Source organism: Somniosus microcephalus, chromosome 7, assembly GCF_052327205.1.
Source record: "Somniosus microcephalus isolate GS21.2 chromosome 7, FLI_Smic_1.0, whole genome shotgun sequence".
NCBI classification, from domain to species: domain Eukaryota; kingdom Metazoa; phylum Chordata; class Chondrichthyes; order Squaliformes; family Somniosidae; genus Somniosus; species Somniosus microcephalus.
In genome coordinates this window covers 132,965,647-132,972,859 of record NC_140993.1, presented here as the reverse complement: position 1 = coordinate 132,972,859, position 7,213 = coordinate 132,965,647, and the positions used below count along the sequence as shown (strand labels likewise).

Sequence of the window (7,213 nt, the reverse complement as noted above, 5' to 3'; positions counted from 1 at the left end):
ATGTTCCTAGGGCTGTTAGGCAATGATAAAATATCCCAATAATTATTAAGTACAAGTAAATTGTTAGGAAAACACAAGTTTTACTGGCTTCCGTATTGTACTTACAAAAACACAGCACTTTACAGCTGCTAAATTTCAAAACAGCATTGCTAAATCAAGCTTGCAACTTTACTCATTTCTTTAATGATTTTCTTATACCCCCCAGAAAGGTGTTAATAGTTATGATGATTTACTATTATAAAATAATAGCTAAAGCTGAGACAGCTCATTAGCCTACAATTGCTATTTCTGAAAAAATCTTAATTTGGTAATGCGCAGTAACATTATCAGGGAGAATATACAAAGCCTACCTTCTTTTCCCCCCCACCCTTCATGCAACTACTCACGTCTTAATCGTAAATATTCCCTGATGCTGGACAGGGTATCTTTATAGACATTTTTCAGTTACAATTCCTGGGCTATCTGGCACCTGTATCCAATTTAAGGGGGAGGAGAACTAAAATCTGTCCATTAGTCATCAATAGACTAGTAAACACACCGGAAACCTGTTAGTTATTTCAACACATTGACAAAATTGAACACCCATTTCTCTCTCTCTCTGCTAAATTACTAGTTTTCCTTGTTTTTCTTGCAGGGAACTTCTGCTATGGGCTTACTTACAAAAAAAACTTACATTTGGGGCCAATTTATATGTTAGAAGTTGCCAGGCACTTCATGGAGCAAGACCAATTGACTAATGTATTGGATTGGTGTCTTAACTTGATGTGTGATGAGCTGCTAGATTCTCCATAATGATTCCTAAAATCAGCTTAGCTGCAGGAGATAACCAGTGATGTCCTCCCCAAAAGGGAAGAGAGCTAAAGGCCAAGGCAATCAACCAATGCTTTCACCCAAAACTGCTTCATCTGAAATATTATAGTTCACATAATATTATCAGGGCCATTGATTTACAGTGAATGAATAAGTCAAATCCTATTTTCAATAAATAGGATTTTGCCTGTGTTTAGGAAGTTTCATTCCACATTTTCCATCCATTTAAAATTAGGGCCCCTAGGTTATGGTGACTCAATAAATACAATTCCATTTTCATTACATGGTATTATGGCATTTTCTCAGACTTTTCTGACAATCAGCTTTCTACCTTTATTTTGTTGGAGAAAATTTCAGTTTACCAAACTTTCATATTTTAGGCTTTGTACACTTCCTTCTGTCATTGGATAAAATGTGAATGGACTCTTTGCTTGGACTCTAGTCTTCATGCACCAGGGAGCGCATTAATTTTTGCAAGTCACACCACCTTGCAATGAGGTCTGGGAACAGAATCACTGTTGCCCAGAGATGATCATATTTCTTGATCCCACTAATTTTTCCACAAATGCTGCAAATTAGTGTACTTGAACATTTCCAATGTTAGGCAATCTTCCTCACTCTTTGAAGTTCATTCTCCACAGACCATTATCTCAATATCCTGGGGGACCACAGGGAATTGTTTCTTTGCAAATTCAAACACGTCAGTCTGATGAGGTCCACTTGTTTCCCTGACTTTATATACACCATTGCTCTGGCCTTCTCAGTATATTTGCACAGCAGAATGCACTTAGCTCACCCAAACCCCACTGATTCCTGAAAAAGTTTTGTGAAATGCTTAGTGTTATCCACACATCTAGTAGTGAACTTCCCTGAACAGGGAATCAAGCTATTTGTTCTACTTGGTTGATAGATAACTGTCACTGTATGGCTGATAGACAGCTAACCTTATTTGCAGTGTGTCCAAAATTTGGAATTCGCCTCTTAGCATTTATTTTTTGGACACTTCATTGGGATTGGGGATATTTGATGTTTTTGCAAACTATTTCCCATACTTTATCAAGTTAAAGATAAGTACAGATGAATCTGCAACAGGTGAAGCAAACAGGACCTCTTCAGGGACCATGGGAATTCCACAGTGCTTCCCTGCCTGAGCAGTGCCTGAGGAATAGTTAAATATATTCCCCTACAGGGCCTACACCATTTGTGAAATTACACAAAGAAGAAAAATCTTGGAAACTTCAACGGATTTACGTTCCAGCAGGTTCAAAAAGGGTTAACAGACATTTATACTCCAAGAGGAAAATAACGTGGAATATAGGGGTGTAATTTTGATTTTGGGCGATAGTGTAAGACAGGCAATATTGGATCAGCCGCCTGTTATACATCTGTCCCGATTTTCATTTCCATTGATGTCATGGAATGAAAATCGGGAGAGACGTATTAATGGGTGGCTGCTCTTATATCGCCCATTTGATACCATCACTCAAAGTCAAAGTTACCCCTCAGATATCCAAAGAAATCTGTCCAATAAAAGGAGAATTGAAGGCTCAGGTTTCTTCTCTCTTGCTTTGACCCAAAATATTCAAAAATATCCTCAATATCAGAATGAGGTTGAAAGTCTTGATTGTACTGCCGAGAGTTAATGTTAATACCTTAGGTTTAAGCCATGGTTCATTCCAATGTGTTATGCAATTTAGAGTACTTGGGGGAAAAATGTGGTTGCTTTGCGCCTCCCGTTAGCGCCGTAAGAGGGTGCCAACGGGGCGCAAAGCAATTAGCGCCTGGGCGTGGCGATGTTTGCGCCACTCGCGAAATTGACCAGACATTTTGTGGCGGCGCTAAACACTACCATCACGATCTCCTGCGCCTGCAGATCATGATGTCAGTCGCGCGTGCAACGCCTCGGACCGGATATTGAGTGGTGCCCCCTGTCTTTCCGCCTGCCGCTAGCAACGACAGGTTGAGGGGAATGTTTTGCAGTTGGGAAGGGACTGGGGGAGCGCTATTTAAAGGCGACCGCTTCCTGCCTTTTTTTGTCCGCGACATTTTTGCACCACGCAATCTGAGAGAGAGAGAGACTTCTGGAGAGATTCAACGCTGTGTGAAGGAGTTTTGGGTACTGAGCAGCACTTTGCAGGTTCATTTTGATTTTACCTTCCTTGCATCAATTTAGAAGAGACTCTGGGGGCTGCACTCTGAGCTCTTTCCCTGGACCTCTCCATTGTTCTTTCCAGCAGAATTGATGTACAGGTCTCTCCAGGCCGAGATTCAAGGCTGCAATGAGCAGGATGTGGATGGAGAGCAAGATCGACCCTCCCCTTTAAGAATTGGCTGGCGCCAGTGTGTCTGTGTTCCATTGCTGACTGGCATCACACAAGCTTTGCCAGTGCTCTGAGGTAGCACCTTGCTCCTCGGCGTTAACGCCTTAAGAGAGGTGTGTAGTGCATGATTTAGCGCTCCAATCACCTCCAGGGGCGATAGAAGCCAAGTTTGCAGTCGGAGGCGATAATTTGCACCAGGCGCTAAACTTTGTGCTCGGCTGATAATTGCGCCCCAAACGGTGCGATACCGAATTTCTCCCCCCTTGTGTTTACTTGATTTAAATGTACTGGACTCCAAGGTTTTGTTGAATGTTTCAAAAGGAGGATCAATTATGCCCTTCTTTCCCAGACTTTGTACTAACCAATCTTTGTGAGGACAACAATGACAACAAGTATTTATATAGCACCTTTAACATAGTAAAACGTCCCAAGGAGTATTATAAGACAAAAGATTTGACACCAAGCCACATAAGGAGAAATTAGGGCAGGTGACCAAAAGCTTGGTCAAAGAGGTAGGTTTTAAGGAGCGTCTTAAAGGAGAAAAGAGAAGTAGAGAGGCGGAGAGGTTTAGGCAGAGAATTCCAGAGCTTAGGGCCTAGGCAACAGAAGTCACGGCCACCAATGGTTGAGCGATTATAATCAGGGATGCTCAAGAGGGCAGAATTAGAGGAGCACCGATATCTCGGGGGGGTTGTGGGATTGAAGGAGATTACAGAGATAGGGAGGGGCGAGGCCATGGAGGGATTTGAAAACAAGGATGGGAATTTTGAAATCGAGGCGTTGCTTAACTGGGAGCCAATGTAGGTCAGCGAGCACAGGGGTGATGGGTGAACGGGACTTGGTGCGAGTTAGTAAACGGGCAGCCAAGTTTTGGATCATCTCAAGTTTACGTAGGGTCGGGGACAAACATTAATTAGTACAAAATCTGCAAAATAAAGCTTTTTTGGAGTAATTTGGGGTAACAATACAGTTGTAGAAAGTTTGTTGCAATTAAGTATTTGATTCAAGTAATGCCTCATCACATATTATCTGAATGTTGAACTCTATCTCGGTCAGTCATTCTTGCAATTACAGGATGCATCAGTAAAGAGATCAAAAAAACATTTCCAACTAAATATTGCTGTAGCCCTTTTTCTATTTTTACTATCACCTTGAGAATCAGCAAGAAGAGGCACGTGAGGAGTATATGCCAGGAGAACACAGTCTAGTGGCAAAATATTAATGTCCTATTTCCCAAGTAGAACATGATCAACAATCTGTTTTCATGGGAGCCTTGTTTTCTAAAATTCATTACCACTGCCTCCTTATGAAGGCTGTAGAATCATGCTTCCATTGAGAAGGTGCTTGCTGGCCGCTGGTAAAAGAGACAATTGTGCATCATCCGCCAACAGGAAAACAGTGGTTTCATATGTGCTGGTGCAAACAGTTGATTGACAACCATACTGGCCAAATATTAGCTTGTTCATGGGTAAGATGGTCTGCTGTCAAGATCAGTTCACTGTTCGACAATTGAGGGAGTCATCAATGAGAACAGTATCTGGGAGGAAACTAGATGGTGCAGTCTGAGACTGAAAATGCTGGAAACACTCAGCAGGTCACACAGTGCCCGTGGAGAGAACAGAGGAGTTAGAGATTCAGGTAAGGATCCGTCCTCTAATTCTGCTGTTATTTAGCTCAAATCTGATCTAGGTTGATAGGAGGGAATATCGGCTGCCTCAAAGTGTAATTGTGTTCTTTGCATATGCTTTATTATGGAGGCTAAGCACCATGTGGCTTGTGGGAGTTGTAGTGTTGTTGCTCGACTGAGAACTTTGGGCCATAGCTGGAAATGTCTCAATTAAAAGGCTTGCATTTGAACCAGTTACAATAGCAGCTTTGATGCCTTACAACGATATCTAGCTAAAACATATTAAGGTTTGGTCATTCTGGCCCTAACTTTCATGTCTGTGGATGGACCAGGTGAAAAAGTGAGGGACAGGTACAACAGGATTAGTACCAGCTTGACTTTTAGGGTCAGCCTCTATTTAATAAGGAGGTTAAGTTCCTGGATCATATTGGGATTTGGTTCAAGAACTTGCAGAGGTAGGTGGGAATTTAGCCTTTATAAGCTGCTGACAAGTGATCATTAAAACTTTAGCAGGCTGCAGCTACCTGTGGTTGGAAAAGACATGGAAACAGGCTGTTTGCTTCAACTAGTCCACATTATCCTCCCTAACAGCAGTAATCCTAATTCCACGAGCCTGCCCTGTTCCCATATCCCTTTATTAACATTTCTTTCAACCACCTCTCTTTTCAATCACTAAATTCAATAACGCATTTCACAGCCTCACAACTCTCTGTGTAAAAAAGGTTTTCCCGCTGTCCTAAATCTCTTACCTTTAATCTCATTTACACTTGTTCTAGACTACTCAATCATTGCCTTCATAATTTTAAGCACCTCTATTAAATCACCCTGTCATCTCCTCAGTTCTAATGAAAGCAGATTCAATTTTCAAGTCTTTCTGCTTATTTGCATTTCCTCATACCAGGCAGCATCCTTGTGAACCTCGACCCTCTCTATTGCCTCACCATCCCTGCTATAGTTAAACTTGTATAGGACCCTGGTCAGGCCGCATTTAGAGTACTGTGCATAGTTCTACTCTGCATATTATAAAAATGACATAGACGCACAAGAGAAAGTGCAAACAAGATTTACAAGGATGGTACCAGAACTGAGAGATTACAGCTATCGGGAAAGATTAAACAGGTTGGGGCTTTTTTCTTTAGAAAAGAGAAGACTTAGTGGAGACCTGATAGAGGCCTTTAAAATTATGAATGGGTTGGACAGGGTAGATATAGAGAGAATGTTTCCACTTGCTGGCGCTGCGCTTTTCTGCCTCCGCCTCCGCTTCCTGTTACCGGCAGTGACATTGCAGCTGCTTCTGGTCCGCAGTCTTTTTTTTTCTTGTATTCGGATTTATTGGAACATTTGGCAACAGAGTTGGAAAATGTACATTTCCATGACACCAACATACATATTTGTGGGAACCAGTGAAATATCAATTACATTTGTACTTGATTAGGCTATTCTGGTCATCAGCAAATCTTACATAGCAAACAAAATCAGAAAGGTGACCATTTAACAGACGAGTTCCATAGCTTCAGACAGGGCAAATCCAAGGATAGCGCACGAGAACAACTGCTGCTTCAGAGAAGGGTTTCTGGCACAGCCAACAATAAGGCCACCAAAGACTGTTCCAATACCAGCACCGGAAACAGCCACTCCTACTGTGGCACCTCCAGCACCAATAAACTTTGCAGCGGTGTCAATGTCCTGCCTTGTAGCACTCGTCTGGAACTCTGAGCACTTCTTGAGCAAATGAATTCTTGCCCTGGGTCCTTCTCAGAAGTGCTGTGTTTCCCTCATTGTATTTGTTTACCTCATTGTATTTGTTTACCTCACAACAGCAACTGTGAGAACTGATGGTCGGTCACCACTTGCAGATGGTGCAAGGCTCAGTGGAACTGGAGGATATTTTGCAGACTGAGCCTCTGGTGTGAACATGACTGACACAGGAAGTGGTCTACAAAGAGCTCTAGATCCATTGCTGCGGCCGATACCGCTTTAGCACAAGTGAACATCGCAGCAATGAAACGGCAAAAATCCATAGCAGCAGCAGTCTTTTTTCCTCCCTCCTTCTCTGAAGCTTATATGTTGTGATACACAAGGTATCGCAATATTGTGGGACAGGCGCGATGGACCAGATGCTATTTACCTGTCCATCATTGTTCATATGTTAGTATATTATTCTTCCTGCAGCATACAGCCGTTGCTGCCGCCGCATTTACCATCCCATTCCGCAGCGCCCGGCCACTCCGCACCAGCTCGCTCTCCATCACCGATTGGGGTTTTCCTCGTGGACATCCTGGGACGTCTCTACGGACTCCCAGGGACTCGTGGACCCCAGTTTGAGAACCACCGGCTTGGATGGTTTCACAAGGAAACTAGACGAGTACATGAGAGAAAAGGGAATAGAAAGATATGCTGAAAGGCTGAGATGAGGTAGGTGGAATGGAAGGAGACTCATGTGGCGTATAAAAAC

The 7,213-nt window shown here is 42.7% G+C and overlaps 1 pseudogene; it reads right to left on the bottom strand.

Moving 5' to 3' along the window:
* Nucleotides 1-5,694: 5,694 nt before the first annotated feature.
* LOC147114894 (ATP synthase F(0) complex subunit C3, mitochondrial-like) lies at nt 5,695-6,955 on the bottom strand (annotated as a pseudogene).
* Nucleotides 6,956-7,213: the final 258 nt, after the last annotated feature.